The sequence below is a fragment of the Ovis aries genome, chromosome 3 (assembly GCF_016772045.2).
Source record: "Ovis aries strain OAR_USU_Benz2616 breed Rambouillet chromosome 3, ARS-UI_Ramb_v3.0, whole genome shotgun sequence".
NCBI classification, from domain to species: domain Eukaryota; kingdom Metazoa; phylum Chordata; class Mammalia; order Artiodactyla; family Bovidae; genus Ovis; species Ovis aries.
The window spans coordinates 121118837-121137997 of record NC_056056.1 but is presented as its reverse complement, the minus strand read 5'-3'; the positions used below and the strand labels follow the sequence as shown (position 1 = coordinate 121137997).

The 19161-nt window shown below is 41.5% G+C and overlaps 1 protein-coding gene and 1 long non-coding RNA gene across 6 annotated transcripts in view; one reads left to right on the top strand and one right to left on the bottom strand.

Annotated features, from left to right (window-relative positions):
* Nucleotides 1–1327: 1327 nt before the first annotated feature.
* On the bottom strand, nucleotides 1328–6411 carry LOC132659609 (uncharacterized). Its single transcript, XR_009600197.1, has 2 exons — nucleotides 6252–6411; nucleotides 1328–2811 (listed from the first exon to the last, which is right to left on the bottom strand). It is a non-coding gene; the product is annotated as an uncharacterized LOC132659609 (long non-coding RNA).
* SLC6A15 (solute carrier family 6 member 15) overlaps nucleotides 5994–19161 on the top strand; it is a 53126-nt gene continuing 39958 nt past the window's right edge. For 2 of the 5 annotated variants that reach the window (XM_042246572.2, XM_004006231.5), the window contains exon 1: nucleotides 6727–6965. The gene's annotated coding sequence lies outside the window, so the exon portion shown is untranslated. Of the gene's footprint in view, nucleotides 6301–6726; nucleotides 7003–15720; nucleotides 15749–19161 lie in introns of those variants that run through there. The other 3 variants (XM_042246573.1, XM_012174040.4, XM_042246571.1) reach the window with 3 other exon arrangements.

Genomic DNA, 19161 nt, shown 5'->3' with positions numbered 1-19161 from the left:
ACTTCATCATATCTTAAGACTAAATAGATCTTAAGGGGAGCATTGGTGAAAGGATTTTCATTTGTTGGGCTGATGTTTGCTGCTAAATCTCCATGTTCCCTACCCTTATAATGAATATAACTAACATATAGAAGAAATAAGTATTAACCTTTAAGCATATAGGAGAAATAAGTATTAACCTTTAAGACTAATCATGTTAACCTTGGGTTAAATAAATTCCTTTCTTGATTGTAACTCACTACACCCTCACCCTATAGGAATGTAACTTTATTTGGAGGGTGGTGCCTAGTTTAAGAAAAAACACCCTTGGAAGAAATAAGTTTTTGGTTATCAGAAAGAAAGGATCATTTAAATGTCAGCAGGTCTCACTCATGGCCAGAAGATGATGTACCTTTTTCTATACATTTATGTGAAGCACCTGATTTTGATAAAGGTCAGGATTGCTGACTCCCACGTGACTCTGTATTCATCCCTATGTGTAACAAAACGTATAGAAGCAAACCCCAAAATAAAGAAATCGGATCAGTTTCCGGAAAGACTGATTACCCCATGTCGCTTCTTTCTTGCTCCCGTTTTTCTGGCTGAATTCCCATCTGGAGCATGGATGCTATTCCACGTAATCCAAGTTATTCAGCCTCTTTTTCTCCACTAATCTTCCTACTACACTATCCATTTCTAATCTCTCTATATCTGTGATTAAATATGTATTTTTCCAAAGACGCCGACTCGGTCCCCACCTTCGAATCACCCTGGATCCACTGGGGCTGGACCCCGGCATATATATATATATATATATATATATATATATATATATATATAATTTTAAAAGTATAATATTATGTAAAAGAAATTTATGATTAAAAAGTAACTTAAGGGACTTTCCTGGTGGTCTAGTAGTTAAGGCTCCATACCTCCACTGATATGGGATAAAACTTTGCTGGAGGAACTAAGATTCCACATTCCATAGGAAAAAAAATTTATAAAATGACAATGTTTGTTGGTATTTTCAGGTGTCAGAGTCATTATGGCTTTATCTACAAAATGTAGAAATATTAGTAATTTGATCCTTGTCTACTGTTTAAGCAACTGTTTAAAAAATTTGATTTGATTGCTTTGACATTTATGAATTCAGTTAGCCCCTCCTCTCCTCATACAGAGATCAGATAACCTGGTTAATTGCCTTGCTTTTTACCTCTCAGTCCCTCATCAGTCATGAATACTTAGGATCAACAGAATTTTCAAAAGGCATTTTGGGATTGTGCAGATTTTATTTTATAAACATTCTGAGACTATAGACTATATATCAAATAACATTTGGTATGGAAGGTAAAGAATAAAATTTTTTATTAGAATGAAGAATAGAATTTCCACAAAATGCTAAAGAACCTAGAAAGGTAGAAAAATTTCTTCCTCCCCAACAACAGGAGATGGATTAATATAATCTCATGATGTGAATTAATTTCAATATTTTCCTTTGAATTATTGTTTCCTCTTATAAAGTGAACACCTTAAATTTCTCAGACTATCCTTGGGAATGAATGGATGAATCTTGTGAGGACTGTATCCTCTGCACTGTCTTGTGGGACACCATTTACATCCTTAGTTAAGCCATAAAAAGGCTTATTGGTTTGAGTTGCTATTAAGATTCTTCTCTTCAATGGCCCTACGGTGCATGGATCTTTGAATTACAAAGAATTTTAAATTATTAAAATTTTAATTAAACAATCAATTAAACAATTTTTCCTACGGTAACTGGCATTGTGTCCTGCCAAAAGGCAGAATTTTGAAAATGAATATACTCCCATGACGTGAAATGATTTCAATATTTTCCTTTAGGATTGAGCTTTTAAAACTTCTAAAAATAATCTTTGAATTGTTTTTCTGAACTCGGGAGTTTTTGCATAATATTGTCATTTTGAGATTTGGTTTTAAAAATACTATGGTAGAAAGTTGTGGCAAGTCAAGATTCCTCTCCCCACATATACTCCACACATGCTTAAGAGAATACTCACTCATTTTCTCTTTCAGACCATTTATTACTTTTTAAAATGAGAAGTATCATATTAACTGCTTAAAAGTAGGTGTCAAATTCAGAAGGTGATTTGGGTATAGGCAGGTATTTATTTACTGTATCTAGCAGATGCCTCCAGACTATGTGAATTTAGACAACCTAAGTCTCAGGTTTTTCTTCTGCAGTGTATCTACATCATAAGGTTGGTTGTAAGGGTTAAAAAAAAATAGGCATATTAATTATTCCACACATTCCAAAGGTGCATACTCAACATCAAATCAATACTAACCAATATATAAGAATACAGAATGGTGGGCTTCCCTGGTGGTTCGGGGGTAAAGAATCCGCCTGCCAATGCAGTGGTGTGAGTTTGATTCCCAGTCCGGGAAGATCCCACATGCCTGGGAGCAAGTTAGCCTGGGCAGCACAATTCTTGAGTCTGTGTTCTAGAGCCTGGGAGCCAAAACTCCTGGGCCCACGTGCTGCAGCCACAGAAGCCTGCGTGCCCTAGAGCCTGTGGTCCACAGCAAGAAAAGCCAGGGCCATGAGCAGCCCAGGTTCCACAGCTGGAGATCAGGCCCTGCTCGCTGCAGCTAGAGAAAAGCCCTAGCAGCAACAAGGCACCAGGACAGCCAGCAATAAATAAATAAGTAAATAGAATTATTAAAGCCACACAGTGTGGCCAGAAAAACGAGTCTCGCTTTACCTGTAGGTTGAAATCTTCTTCTATATTCTGCTCGTCCCCGTTTGCGTGCTGCCTCTTCCTCTCACACCGATCCTATGGGGTAGTCATATTCCTACTGTATGACAAGAGAAAGCACTCAGTAACTGTTAGTGAAAAGATATTAGCAATTGAGCAGTAAATTTTTGAAGGTTCTTGTTGTTAAAAATTTTTTTAATGATACTGTTCACCTCCATGACTGCAGATCCCAGGATCTCCTTCTGGAATCTTTACACCCCTGCTCCACTTGTTCTTTCTAGGGTCCCTAACCCTGTGGTAATTCTACACTTTTTCCTTCTCTTAAAATCTGTACATTCACTAAAGGCTTACATAAATGAATGAAAAAAAAAAAAAAGCGCTACCTCAGTTCAGTTCAGTCGCTCAGTTGTGTCCCACTCTTTGCCCACCCCCCCCCCCATGGACTGCAGAATGCCAGGCCTCCCTGTTCATCACCAACTCCCAGAGTTTACCTAAACTCATGTCCATTGAGTCGGTGATGCCATCCAACCATCTCATCCTCTGTCATCCCCTTCTCCTCCCTCCTTCAGTCTTTCCCAGCATCAGGGTCTTTTCAAATGAGTCAGATTTTCACATGAGGTGACCAAAGTATTGGAGATTCAGCTTCAACATCACTACTTCCAATGTATACTCAGGACTGATCTTAAGGATTGACTGGTTGGATCTCCTTGCAGTCCAAGGGATTGTCAAGAGTCTTCTCCAACACCACAGTTCAAAAGCACCAATTATTCAGTGCTCAGATTTCTTTATAGTCCAACTCTCACATCCATACATGACCACTGGACACCATAGCCTTGACTCGATGGACCTTTGCTGGCAAAGTAATGTCTCTGCTTTTTAATATGCTGTCTAGGTTGGTCATAGTTTTTCTTCCAAGGAGCAAGCTTCTTTGAATTTCATGGCTGCAATAGCCATCTGCAGTGATTTTGGAGCCCCCCAAAATAGTTTCCCACTGTTTCCACTGTTTCCCCATCTATTTGCCATGAAGTGATGGGACCGGATGCCATGATCTTAGTTTCCTGAATGTTGAGCATTAAGCCAACTTTTTCACTCTCCTCTTTCACTTTCATCAAGAGGCTTTTTAGTTCCTCTTCACTTTTTGCCATAATGGTGGTGTCATCTGCATATCTGAGGTTATTGATATTTCTCTCCACAATCTTGATTCCAGCTTGTGCTGCATCCAGCCCAGTGTTTCTCATGATGTACTCTGGATATAAGTTAAATAAGCAGGTTGACAATACTCAGCCTTGACGTACTCCTTTTCCTATTTGGAACCATTCTGCTGTTCCATGTCCAGTTCTAACTGTTGCTTCCTGACCTGCATACAGATTTCTCAGCAGGCAGGTAGGTGATCTGGTATTCCCATCTCTAAGAATTTTCCGCAGTTTATTGTGATCCACACAGTCAAAGGCTTTGGCATAGTTAATAAAGCAGAAATAGATGTCTTTCTGGAACTCTCTTGCTTTTTTGATGATCCAGCAGATGTTGGCAATTTGATCTCTGGTCCTTCTGCCTTTTCTAAAACCAGCTTGAACATCTGGAATTTCATGGTTCACCTACTGTTGAAGTGTGGCTTGGAGAATTTTGAGCCTTACTTTACTAGTGTGTGAGATGGGTGCAATTGTGTGGTAGTCTGAGCATTCTCTGGCATTACCTTTCTTAGGCATTGGAATGAACAGTAACCTTTTCCAATCCTGTGGCTACTGCTGAGTTTTCCAAATTTGCTGGCATATCGAGTGCAGCACTTTCATAGCATCATCTTTTAGGATTTGAAATAGCTCAACTGGAATTCCATTACCTCTGGCTTTATTCTTAGTGATGCTTCCTAGGGCCCACTTGACTTCACATTCCAGGATGTCTGGCTCTAGGTGAGTGATCACACATCATGATTACCTGGGTCATGAAGATCTTTTTTGTACAGTTCTTCTGTGTATTCTTGCCACCTCTTCTTAATATCTTCTGCTTCTGTTAGGTCCCTACCATTTCTGTCATTTATTGAGCCCATCTTTGCAAGAAATGTTCCCTTGGTATCTCTAATTTTCTTGAAGAATTCTCTCATTTTTCCCATTCTATTGTTTGGGGTGGGGGGGCGGTGGGGGGGAAGCCAGCTAGATCTGGGTTTAAATATCTATTCTCCCATTGAACTAACTGTGTGACTTTTTGCAATATATTTTTTCTTTGGGCATCACCTGTGTCTAATTGGTAATTTAGGAAAATCACCTCATTAATTAGTTGAGAAGATTAAATAAGCTATTTTAAAGCCCCGGAGTGCTTAGTGGGAAACTCAATATCAACTTTCTCATTGGCTTCAAGACATAAATTAGTACCAATCATTTTTTTTGCACTTGTGATAGGTGTCACACATCAGTGTAAATGTGTGAGGAGGGGAATACTGGTAGTCTAAAAAAGGTCTTCCTGCTACTACCATAAACTATCCCTGGAATCATACAGAAAACTTTGTTTCCCATAGATATGTCTAATCCTGATTATGGAAAACATAGCTCTACTTATTTTCTTAAATTCTTCTCAGTTGTTATTGGTATTATTTGTACTACATTTCAATTTTATGATATATATCAACATAAATATTTGCCTGTCATCAACATGTGAAGTAAAAGCAAATTTTGCAAGATGTTTTGTAAGATTTTTATTGTAACTCTTTTTAGCTTTTCCTGTGAGGCATCTATCAGAGTGTTTCTTTATCCATGTCAGAGAAAGGGCATGCAGAAAAGCAAATCTAATTTCATTTTTTCTTAAAAAAAAAAAAATAAAGGTAGGTTTGGAAGAGACTGAGAAACAGCTGTCTTGGCTGCATTAAAAGCTGAGGATTAGTAGCAATGTTCTGACTTGAAATTTAGGTCTTGTGATTTCTTTGCAGGAGATTTTTCACTGCATGAGAAACCTGTCTGCAATGGCCTTATTATTTAATTCATTCTTAATTGGATATAAACCGTCAAAATCTGAGGGATTGTTGGAAGGCCTAAAAGTGCACAAAGTTTTCTTTTTTTTTTTTTAATTGTAATATCAATCACCTAGAAGAGGGAAATGTCCTTCGCCAAAACACTAAACCTTTGCAGCATAATTAACGTTCATTTTGCATTTCTTTCAAATTTTAAAGTTTCAGGGACATAACATTTAATCTGTAGAGTATATGCCCTGCCTAGGGGAAGAGTCAGCCATTTTCAAAAGTAGGCTAGGCTTTTGTGCTGTGATGTATATTTTAGGAATTCTCCACGTGGCTTCATTAGTATGTCTTCATTGCTAGGAGAGACGATTCAGGCTTCATCTCATAAGACCCCATGGAAACAAATAGGATGCTAAGGAACCTACATACGGTGAACACTGGCTCCCTTAAAAAGCCGTAATTTGGCCAGAATCCCTGAGCGCTATCAAGCCACCTTCTGATGGAGAAGCAAATGCCCAGAGTGTTTTCCTGTGCGAAAGATGTAAATGACCGGCTTGGAGAGAAAGCTAGGGAAAAGGGTTCTTTGGGTCACTCACTGCTTCCAGTCCGGTCGCCGACGTTCGGAGAACATTCAAAGGGTGTGAGGTAGGACCATTTCTATTGTTATTCCGGCTGAGACAAAGGCTGGGTGGTGGTGGGGGGAAGGGGGCGGGCAAGTCGTGCCCATCCTCTCGGTTGCGTGGGTTGGGCAAGGACGGGAGGGATGGCAGGGCGGGATTTGTTTTGTTTTGCTTTGCAGCCGGCTTTCCCCGAGTCCGTCCCGCCCCCGCCGGGAGCGCATCGAGGACGCGGCTAGGCAGCCGCAGCGGCCTCTGCGTCAGGAGGCGGCGGGGCGGGGAGGTGCGGCGCCCGGCCGGGCGACCTGCCTCGTGTCCCCTGGCGCCCGCAGCCTCCCCCTCCCCCGCAGCCTGTCGGCGGCCGCAGCTCGGGCGGGCCGGGCACGTGGGCGCCTCCGTCACACCCTCACTCACACACACATACACACCCGCGCGCACGCACCCGCGCGCCTGCATCCCGTGCTCTCTCCCTGGCCGACACACAGGCGCTCACGAGTCGCTCCTGGCCCCGGCCCGCAGGGCAGCGACCCTCCTCCACCCAGACTCCGGGCCCGCCCTCGGCCAGCAGCGCCTGCTCTCCAGACGGCTCCTCGCGCCCGCAGGTCACAGCCACCTGGCCCGACTCTCCGGCCACTGCTGCCACTGTCGGCACTTGGAAACAGCCCAGAGGCGCCCGGCCAAAGCACCCTGAGGGTGAGGACAAGCTCCTACCACTGAAGGCACGGTTTAGGTAGGGTGGGGCTCACCACTAGGCACCCTGGAGCCCGGGACCCGGGAAGCAAGCGGAATTGATGCCTGGATGCTGGGAAGGATTCAGGATGTGTCCGGGGGTGAGGGGAGACAGGGCGGCTCCAAAGCCCCAGGAGGGCGAAGCTAGGCTCGGCGGGCGGGCGACCCTTCGGGCTCTGCGTCCTGCACCTGTGCACAGTCAGGGTGGAGAGTGGGGGCTAGGAGCGGCGCGTAACGGGGAAGCACATGGGTCGAAACGTGCCGCCATCCTTCTTTCCTTCTTGTGACCGCAGCATCCCCGAGAGACTAGCTGTTACCAAGTCAAATTAGGGCTGGCAGCAGGGTGGGGTCCGACTGGGCCAGTCGGAAAGTTGCGAGGGTCGGGCCGGAGCAGGGCGCTTCCAAGGTTCTAGGTGAGTTGGAAGCCGATCCTCGTGCGGCTGGGCGGTGGGGCGGGGAGAGGAGCCAATCTCATTCCTCATTCGCTTTTGGGGGCTTTTGCAACTGCTGAAGGCGACTACCTATGGCGGGGTGGTTTCACGTGACCCCCGCTCCCTTTTGCCCGAGGTATCCTGTGTTAAATGGTCCCAAAGTGGGGCCTTTCTCCCGCACCAGGCACGCGCGGCTCCCCAAGAAAAGCACGGTTTGTGGGTTTCTGCGCCTCCAGGAATTGGAGAGGGTGTTGGTGAGGGTGTCGGTGCTGGGATTTAAAGGAGAGGATGGGAAAGATTGGAAACCCAGACCGTTTATACGTTTCACGAACTCGGCGGGTTTGTGCGTGTCCTGGGCAAGAGGACTGTTTTGAGACTTTCCGTCGGAACGCGCCTTGTAAATATAAATGGATCAAAAACGTCCGACCTGTCCTGAGGACAGGTGTGACCCACCCGCTCTCAGAGGCCCCAGCGGCAGGAATCCTTTTCCGCTGAGCAGAGAAGCGGCGTGCGTGGCGCGTTCACAGCGAGCGCGGAACCCGGGCTCGCGCTCTCTGGCGCTGAGCTCTCCCGGTTCCATTCTCTCACCTCGGGGAGAAACAGTGGAGTAGGACGAGGCGGGGTCTGCACTCGGCGCGGTGACGTCAGCAGTGTTTGGGTGCTTATGCAAATGAAGCTGCGACCATTCTCCGCGGACCGGCTGTTTCCCCTCCAGGTCTTAAAGGTACACCCAGGCTCTGGCTGCGCCGTTTGTTTGGTTCACTGCCCAGCAACACGAGAGGACCGGAGGAGTTGCGTTCTGTGCTACGTTTAGGCTTTTTGTCTGACAGTTTTTAAAGCATTCGTATACCTGTCATTGCCTGGTTGTCGTCCCGGAACACAGGGAACAATGTGTTTGCTTTAAGAAATATCATTTTCTGACGAATAACCCAATTGCCTAGTCTCAATTCTGCAAGAACCACACTCCAGCTTAAGTCTTCAACGCCTGGTACTGGGTTGGACTTGTAGTAGTTGTTTAATAAATACTTGTTGATAGACTCGAGGGTGTGTGGATTTCTCTTGTTAAATTTGGAATATTCAACCAGCAAAATTGTGTTTTTTGTGTGTGTGTGAATATGAGTGACTTTTGCTTCTTACGTGATCAATGATCCATATATATTGATTAGCGTAAAATATATTATCAATATATTACTAAATTCTTTGACTTTGCCAACAAGTGAAAAGAGCGCCGTGCGTTCTCTCTCTCTCTCTCTCTCTTTTTTTTTCCCCAGAAAGACAGGAATTACGTGTTTTAAAAGGAAGACAACCTCATCGTTTGTTGACAAGTTTTCTTTTTCTGATTGCACGTTATATACTTGATTTGAGAATTACTTTGGTGACTCAGATGGTAAAGAATCTGCCTGCAATGCAGGAGACCCAGGTTCAATCCCTGGATTTTGGCAGAGCTCTTGGAGAAGGAAGTGAAAACACACTCCAGTATTCTTGCCTGGAGGATTCCATGGACAAGAGGAGCCAGGCGGCTACGGTTGATGGGGTGGCAAACAGTCTAACAGGACTGAGCGACTTTCACTTTATATTTCAATATACCTAACTCGATACTGTATTTTAATGGTATTAAGAAAGGTATTTATGTTTTTAGGAAATAAGTGCTATGTCATCCAATAAATAAATCAGAAATACTGTCAGTCTAGTTCAAGTTGCTATAACAAATTACCATAAACTGGATGGCGTATAAATAAAAGAAATTTATTTATCACAGTTCTAGAGGCTGGTTCAAGATCAAGGTGCACCAGATTCCATGTCTGGTGGGAGCCTGCTTCCTGGTACATAGAGGATGCTTTCTCACTGTGTTCTCACATGGTGGAAGGGGCTAGTTAGTTTTCTAGAGGCTGTTATTAACCCCTAAAGGCTTCTCCTTTTAATACCATGACATTGAGGTTAGAATTTCAACATATATGGGATGGAGGGAGGATTTACACATTCAAACCATAGCAAAGAGTAAAGAATTTTTAAATTGGATGATAGCTATTTGAGATACCAGTAATCAGGTGAGATGCCTTAGTTGTTATTGAAATTTTAAATTAAGTTAAAATAATTATTAAAACCTAAACTTCAAAAGCATTAGTTTACCCAGTGATCACAGTTCAAATTTTACTGGGTACATGTTAGAAAATAGGCTTCCCCTGTCATAACATAAGACTTTTGTTTGAGATGACAATAAATTTGCATTCCTTTGAACTGTAGGGTTATTATACAGGTAATTAAAAAATCATTGACTTAGAATGATAGACCTGAGACTTCTGGTGATGAAAAGCACCACAAACTTTCACTTCTTAATTTACTTCTCAACTTCTTTTGAAGAGTTCTTTAACGCCTTTATTACTGCATACATATACATGATAGGCTGTGTTAATATATTCCTATGCAAAGTCGATTTTAAAATAGCTTCTGAGCAGATGGCATTATTAACAAAATCCATGAGCATAGTCTCATGTGTGCAAACATTCAAGGTTACATAGCAGGAATCCTTAGGTTTATTTCCAGTTTTGCCTGTAACTTAAGTCCTAATTACTCTTGTGGATATATTGAGTAAATAATTTTTAATAAACAAATTTATCTGCTTTTACATTAACTTTGACCAATAATACTTGTTTCATATTTCTTGCTGAACAGCAAGCCCTAGAGTATGGTACATGGTAGTTTTAAATGCACAGTACCACTTGATATACTGGGCTTTCCAAGTGACTCAGTGGTAAAGAATCCACCTGCCATTGCAGGAGACACAGGAGATGGAGGTTCAATCCCTAGGTTGGGAAGATCCCCTGGAGGAGGGCATGGCAACCCACTTCAGTATTCTTGCCTGGAAAATCCCTTGGATAGAGGAGCTTGTCAGTCTGAAGTCTGTAAGGTAACAAAAAACTGGACACAATTTAGCGACTGAGCACCCACACAAGCATGCTACTTGATATAGGATAGAACTGTTTTCAGTTTTGAAGGTCAGTTTATTTACTTGTGGTATGATCAACCTACATAGCATATTCAAAAGCAGAGACATTACTTTGCCGACTAAGGTCCGTCTAGTCAAGGCTATGGTTTTTCCGGTAGTCGTGTATGGATGTGAGAGTTGGACTGTGAAGAAGGCTGAGCGCCAAAGAATTGATGCTTTTGAACTGTGGTGTTGGAGAAGACCTTGAGAGTCCCTTGGACTGCAGGGTGATCCAACCGGTCCATTCTGAAGGAGATCAGCCCTGGGATTTCTTTGGAAGGAATGATGCTAAAGCTGAAACTCCAGTACTTTGGCCACCTCATGCGAAGAGTTGACTCATTGGAAAAGACTGATGCTGGGAGGGATTGGGGGCAGGAGGAGAAGTGCTCGACAGAGGATGAGATGGCTGGATGGCATCACTGACTTGATGGACGTGAGTCTGAGTGAACTCCACGAGATGGTGATGGACAGGGAGGCCTGGCGTGCTGCGGTTCATGGGGTCGCAGAGAGTCGGACACGACTGAGCGACTGAACTGAACTGAATGTGCCCTTATATCTTTTCACAGAAGATTAATTGATGGCCATCTTTGAATAGACTGTTTAACTTGGAAGCTTTTTCACCTATCAGACTGGCAAAGATCAAAAAGATTACTCACTCTACTGAAGAAGACAGAGGGAACCAGGCACTATGATACTTTGCTTTTGGTAGTGCAAATTGAAACAGCTTTTATAAAGGGTAGATTGTCAGTTTTTACTAAAATGATAAAAGCACATACCTTTTGATCAAGCAGTTCCACTTCTAGGAATTTATTCTACAGATACATAAATATCAGATAAATAAAGTGAGTTGCTTGACTATTTGAAGCAAACTTTCAGAAATAACCTGTATAAGACATTCTCATCCCATGATCTATCATATAATCATTTAAAAAACATACACACAATAAGCGGTTGTATTGAGAGCAAAAGTTTTAAAACATCTTTAAAGTGAAAAATCAAGATGCAGAATAATACGTATAGTATACAATAATAGTGATATAAAAAGAAAAACATGGGTAGATGGAACGTAAACACATAGTAGCTTGAATGTACATATTAACTTGATTATATGCCAAATATCTGTGAAGGAATTTGGTGACACAGAAAGATAGGGGTGGGGCTAGATGTGCTCTGAAAAAAGAGTGGGAAGACATTTTTCATTCTATGCCTACCATTTTACTGTGTTCAGTCAGTTCACTTCAGTTCAGTCTCTCGGTCTTGTTCAACTCTTTGCAACCCCATGGATGCCAGGCTTCCCTGTACATCACCAACTCCTGGAGCTTGCTCAAACTCATGTCCATTGAGTTGGTGATGCCATCCAGCCACTCATCCTCTGTCTTGCCCTTCTCCTAAGGAGTTCAATCATTCCCAGCATCAGGGTCTTTTCAAATGAGTCGGCTCTTCACATCAGGTGGTCAAAGTATTGGAGTTTCAGCTTCAGCATCAGTCTTTCCAACGAATATTCAGGACTGATTTCCTTTAAGATGGACTGGCTGAACCTCCTTGCAGGCCAAGGGACTCTTAAGAGTCTTCTCCAACACTACAGTTCAGAAGCATCAATTCTTCTGCACTCAGCTTTCTTTATAGTCCAACTCTCACATCCATATGTGACTACTGGAAAAACCATGGTTTTGACTAGATGGACCTTTGTTGGCAAGGTAATGTCTCTGCTTTTTAATATGCTGTCTAGGTTGTCATAACTTTTCTTCCAAGGAGCAAGCGTCTTTTAATTTCATGGCTGTGGTCAACATCTGTGGTGATTTTTCGACCCACCCCCCCCGCCACCAAAAATGAAGTCTCTCACTGTTTTCATTGTTTCCCCATCTATTTGCCATGAAGTGATGGGACTAGATGCCATGATCTTAGTTTTCTGAATGCTGAGTTTCAAGCCAACTTTTTCACTCTCCTCTTTCACTTTGATCAAGAGGCTCATTAGTTCTTCATCTCTTTCTGCCATAAGGGTGGTGTCATATGCATATCTGAGGTTATTGATATTTCTCCTGGCAATCTTGATTCCAGCTTGTGCTTCATCCAGTCCAGCATTTCTTATAATGTATTCTGCATATAAGTTAAATAAGTAGGGTGACAATATACAGGCTTGATGTACTCCTTTCCCAAATTTGAACCAGTCTGTTGTCCCATGTCCAGTTCTGGTGCTTCTTGACCTGCATACAGATTTCTCAGAAGGCAGGTCATGTGGTCTGTTATTCTCATCTCTTTACGAATTTTTCAGTTTGTTGTGATCCACACAGTCAGGCTTTGGCATCGTCAATAGGATTATACATTGGAAGTGACAAATAGATTCAAGGGATTAGATCTGATAGAGTGCCTGTAGAAGTATGGACGGAGGTTCATGACATTGTACAGGAGGCAGTGATCAAGACCATCCCCAAGAAAAAGAAATGTAAAAAAGCAAAATGGTTTATTGTGTTACTTATTCTAAATACAGATTTTAAAATATTCTTAAGTGAAGCCAGTAGCAAATAAAAGATCTTTTGGGAAAACAGCATCTAGGCATCAGATGCCATCAAATGAGTTAAGGTATAAAAGTCAATGGGTATTTTGACTCTGATTTTTGTAATTTCTAAATTTAAAGAAGTTTCCTATATTCAGTATCCTTAGTAATAAAATTGTATTAGGGCAGCACATGGGATTTAATGGATTCACTAAAATTAACCAGTTATATCAGCATGCTGCTAAGTCACTTCAGTCATGTCCGACTCTGTGTGATTCATATTTTAGGGAGTTGACAGGTATTTTTAAAGAAAAAATTGAGATGGTTATAGACTCATATGTAGTTGTTAAGAAATAATTATATAAGATAATATATGTTTGTAAGAAATAAGACAGAGTCCTTGTGTGCCTTTTATACAGTTTTATGCAAGTGTAACATTTTGCAAAACTATACTACAAATCATAATTAGAATATTGACATTGATAAAGCAGCATGCAGGATAGTTCCATCACTGTAAGGATCCCTGCGTGGCCCTTTCATAAGCACAACCACGTCTTTCCTGTCCCCAACCTCTCCTTAAATTGTGGTAATCACTAATCTATTATTCATGTTTGTTGTCTGTCTTTTCAAGAATGTTGTGTAAGTAGAATCATATAGTATGCAACCTTTTGGGATTGGCTTCTTCCATTCAGCATAATTGTCTGTAGATTTATCTAAGATGTTGTGTGTATTGGTAGTTTCTTTTTTATTTTTCTGAGTAGTATTCTCTGGTATGGATTTACCAGAGTTTCTTTAATCATTCACTCTTTGAATGACATCTGAGTTGTTGCAGTGTAGGGCTGTTATGACTGCTATAGACAGTTGTTTATAGATTTTATGGAACCTAACTTTACCTTTCTGCAGGATAAATGCCCAGGAGGGCAGCTGCTGGGATAGATGGTAGTTGCGTACATTGTTTTCTGGAAAGCTGCACCATGTTACATTCTCACTCCCCAGGTATGAATGATCCATTTGCTCTGTATCCTTGTCAGAATTTGGTTGTCACTGTATTTTACCCATCCCAATCTGTGCAGTGACATTGCATTGTAGTTTTAGTTACCATTTCCTAATGGTAACTGATAATGGCAAACCGCATTCCATGTGTTCATTTGCCATCCATACATCATATTCAGTGAAATGTCCCTTCATACATCATGTTCAGTGACATGTTCCTTCATGTCGCTTGTCTGTTTTCTGAATAATTTTTAATTGATGAGTTTTATGAGTTCTTATAGATCCTAAATACTGTTTTCTTTCCCCCTTGGGGTCATGGTTTGCAAATATTTTAGCTTTGCAAAATAAGTCTTTAGCTTATTTTTTCATCCAATTAATAGATTCTTCAACTGAACAGATTAAAAAATTTTGAAGTCCATTTTACTAAAATCTTTGCTTTGATGGAGTCTGCTTTTGGTGTCATGTCTAAGAACGCTTTACTTAGCTCTACACTTAAAACATCTTCTCTGATGATTTTTTTTTTTTAAAGTTTTATAGTTTGATGTTTTACATTTAACTCCATGATTCACTTTGAGCTAGTTTTTGTATTCGGGTAATTAAAATGTGTCTTTCAAGGCTAATATTTAAATGGTGGCTAAAAGAAAATCACTGCATGGGTTTAAAAACCTAAACCACACCCTTTTTACACAGGTGTAACCCCATTGTGAATAGTTCCTTGAAAAATATTTTAAATTTAGTTAAGTATTTTTACTTTCAGTTAAATTCAATGACTATTCAGTTTATCTCCCCCATTTGGCAGTTATCAATCGCTACATATGCTACATCAGGAAGTTCATGATTCATGTATTGCTAAAGCCTGGCTTGGAGAATTTTGAGCATTACTCTACTAGCATGTGAGATGAGTGCAATTGCGCGGTAGTTTGAGCATTCTTTGGCATTGTCTTTCTTTGGGATTGGAATGAAAACTGACCTTTTCCAGTCCTGTGGCCACTGCTGAGTTTTCCAAATTTGCTGGCATATTGAGTGCAGCACTTTCACAGCATCATCTTTCAGGATTTGAAATAGCTCAACTGGAATTCCATCACCTCCACTAGCTTTGTTCCTATTGATGCTTCCTATGGCCCACTTGACTTCACATTCCAAGATGTCTGGCTCTAGGTGAGTGATCACACCATTGTGACAATCTGGGTCATGAAGATCTTTTTTGTACAGTTCTTCCATGTATTCTTGCCACCTCTTCTTAGTATCTTCTGCTTCTGTTAGGTCCCTACAATTTCTGTCCTTTATTGAGCCCATCTTTGCATGAAATGTTCCCTTGGTATCTCTAATTTTTTTGAAGAGATATCTAGTCTTTCCCATTCTGTTGTTTTCCTCTATTTCTTTGCACTGATATCGAAGGAAGGCTTTCCTATCTCTCCTTGCTATTCTTTGGAACTCTGCATTCAGATGCTTATATCTTTCCTTTTCTCCTTTGCTTTTCGCTTCTATTCTTTTCACAGCTATTTGTAAGGCCTCCTCAGACAGCCATTTTGTCTTTTTGCATTTCTTTTCCACGGGGATGATTTTAATCCCTGTCTCCTGTACAATGTCATGAACCTCTGTCCATAGTTCATCAGGCACTCTATCTATCAGATCTAGTCCCTTAAATCTATTTCTCCACTGTATAATCACAAGGGATTTGATTTAGGTCATACATGAATGGTCTAGTGGTTTTCCCTACTTTCTTCAGTTTAAGTCTGAATTTGGCAATAAGGAGTTCAGATGTTCAATCGGTTTTAAAAAAGGCAGAAGAACTAGAGATCAAATTGCCAACATCTGCTGGATCATGGAAAAAGCAAGAGAGGTCCAGAAAAACATCTATTTCTGCTTGATTGACTATGCCAAAGCTTTTGACTGTGTGGATCACAATAAACTGTGGAAAATTCTGAAAGTGATGGGAATACCAGACCACCTGACCTGCCTCTTGAGAAATCTGTATGCAGGTCAGGAAGCAACAGTTAGAACTGGACATGGAACAACAGACTGGTTCCAAATAGGTAAAGGAGTACATCAAGGCTGTATATTGTCAGCTTGCTTATTTAACTTCTGTGCAGAGTACGTCATGAGAAATGCTGGTCTGGATGAAGCACAAGCTGGAATCAAGATTGCGGGGAATTTATCAATAACCTCAGATATGCAGATGACACCACCCTTATGGCAGAAAGTGAAGAGGAACTAAAGAGCCTCTTGATGAAAGTGGAAGTGGAGAGTGAAAAAGTTGGCTTAAAGCTCAACATTCAGATAATGAAGATCATGGTATCTGGTCCCATCACTTCATGGGAAATAGATGGGGAAACAGTGTCAAACTTTATTTTTTGGGGTTCCAAAATCATGGCAGATGGTGACTGCAGCCATGAAATTAAAAGATGCCTGCTCCTTGGAAGGAAACTTATGACCAACCTAGATAGCATATTAAAAAGCAGAGACATTACTTTGCCAACAAAGGTCCGTTGGACTTTTGTTGGACTTCGCAGTTGGACTGTGAAGAAAGCTGAGCGCCGAAGAATTGATACTTTTTAACTGTGGTGTTGGAGAGACTCTTGAGAGTCCTTTGGACTGCAAAGAGATCCAACCAGCCCATTCTAAAGATCAGTCCTGGGTGTTCATTGGAAGGACTGATGTTGAAGATGAAACTCCAATACTTTGGCCATCTCATGTGAAGAGTTGGCTCATTGGAAAAGACCCTGATGCTGGGAGGAATTGGGGGCAGGAGGAGAAGTGTTCGACAGAGGATGAGATGGCAGGATGGCATCACTGACTCAATGAACATGAGTTTGGGTAAACTCCTGGAGTTGGTGATGGACAGGGAGGCCTGGTTTGCTGCGATTCATGGGGTCATAAAGGGTTGCACTTGTCTGAGCAACTGAACTGAACTGAACATATGCTACATAGCTAACTATCCTTTTTTATTTTTATTTTTTTAAGTAGGTTTGATTCAATACTTTATGGAAGCTCTCACCTTCTGTTACCTTCCTGGGATTCTGGTGACTTGAAACAATGTTTTTTCTCTTCTCATTATTCTCTATGTTTGTTGGGCTCAGCTAGCTGCTTCATCTGTTCTAGTTGATATTAACTGGCAATTTAACTTTGACTAGAATGTCAGAACCTTTGTTCTCCTGCCTGTGGGTTTAGCTCAGGAGGCTGATACAATCGGTGACTGATTGAATTAATCTTTCTCTCCCTCTCCATGTGGGATTTCTAACAGGGCAGATGGACTTTTTAGTATTGAGTCTGCCTTCCAAGAAGTCAAAGCAGAAACTGCCAGGTTTCTTCAGGCTTAGCTTTGTAACTAGCATAGGGTCTCTGCTGCATTCTAACGGTCAAAGAAAGTTCAAGCCCAGCCCAGAATTAAAAGAAGGAAATAGACTCCATCTTTTAACAAAATGAGTAACAGGGATAATACAGCATTTGAAGAATTCTTAATGCTTGTTTTTGTTTTCTGTTATAGGAAATATCTAAGATCATACTTGACATTCTAGGATGATGACAATAAAACATGTTAAATGCTTTCAAATTCATTTTTTCCATAAAGCACAAAAATACAAATATATAAATAAATGTAGTACAATAATACGCCTCTTGTGTTTTTCAGTTGCTAAGTCATGTCCGACTCTTTGCCACCCCTCTTTACAGCATGCCAGTTTCCCCTGTGCTTCACTGTTTCCCAGAGTTCGCTCAGATTCATGTCCATTGAGTCAGTGATGCTATTTAACCATCTCATCCTCTCCTGCCCCTTTCTCCTATTGCCTTCAGTCTTTCCCCCCATCAGGGTCTTCCAGTGAGTCAACTCTTTGCATCAGGTAGTCAAATTATTGGAGCTACAGCTTCAGCATCAGTCCTTCCAGTGAACATTCAGGGTTGATTTCCTTTAGGATTGACTGTGTGAAAGTCGCCCAGTCGTGTCCAACTTTTTATGACCCCATGGACTGTAGCCCGCCAGGCTCCTCTGTCCCTGGGATTCTCCAGGCAAGAATACTGGAGTGGGTTGCCATTTCCTTCTCCAGTTAAGAATGACTGCTTTGTGCCTATAGTAGGCTGCTAATAACTCCTAAAAATATGTCTACCTCTTAATTCCTGGTGCTCGTGAATGTTACCGTAACTGGAAAAAGAGTCATTGCAGAAATTATCTTCAGATGGAAAGATTATCCCCACATGTCTAGATGGGCCCTGCATGCCTTGCCATTACCAGTGTCCTTATCTGAAAGAAGCAGAAGGAGATTAGACACACACAGAGGAGGAGGAGACACTGCGAGCACGAAGCTGTGCATTGGAGTGGCGTGGCTGTGAGTGAAGTGACAAAGGCTGCCCCAGAAGTTAGAAGAGGCCAGGTGCAGATTCTCCCCCGAGAGCCTCCTGAGGGAGTGCAGGCCTGCCAACACCTTGATTTTGGCTCATTGAAGCTGATTTTGAATCTCTGGCTTCCAAGAGCTTTGAAGAATTAGATTTCTGTTGTTTCAAGCCACAAAATTTGAATTTGTAACAGAAGCCTCAGGAAATGAATACAGTGTCTAAATCTGAGGTGTCCTGACTATATTAATAAAAGTTTACATGTCCAAAAGACTTTTGCATATTTTTAAAATGTTTAAAAGATTTTTTGAAAGAGTTAAGTAAGATATACGATCTGTGCTTGGTTCATGGAGGTCAACAGAAATAGATTTCAGTTTCTAGAAATCACTTTACAATTAACTTTGAAATAATTGCAGGCTCATGGGAAGGTGCAAAGGGGAGTTCTGTGTATCCTTCTCCTGGCCTCCCCACTTTATAATCTTACATAAACGTAGAGTACAATATCAAACAGCATATTGACACTGGTATAATTCACAGAGCTTTTCCGGATTACACAGCCTGTTTTTTCTATATGCGTGTGTATGTATGTGTAGTTCTTTGCAGTTTTATCACATGTATATCTTCATGTAACCCTTATCACAGTGAAGACACTAAATGGTACCATCTTACAGAATTCCCTTGTGCTACTCTTTTTATAGCACACCCTCCTGTCCTTCCCTACTGTAATTCCTGGGAACCACTGTGGTTCATCTCTGTCATTATTTAATTTCACAAATGCTTTATAAATTGAATCATGAAATATGCATCTTTTTCATGTTTGCTCCCCCCACCATTTTACCCACTCCGGTATTCTTGCCTGGAGAATTCATGGACAGAGGAGCCTGGCAGGCTACAGTCCATGGGGTCACAAAGAGTTGGACATGACTGAGA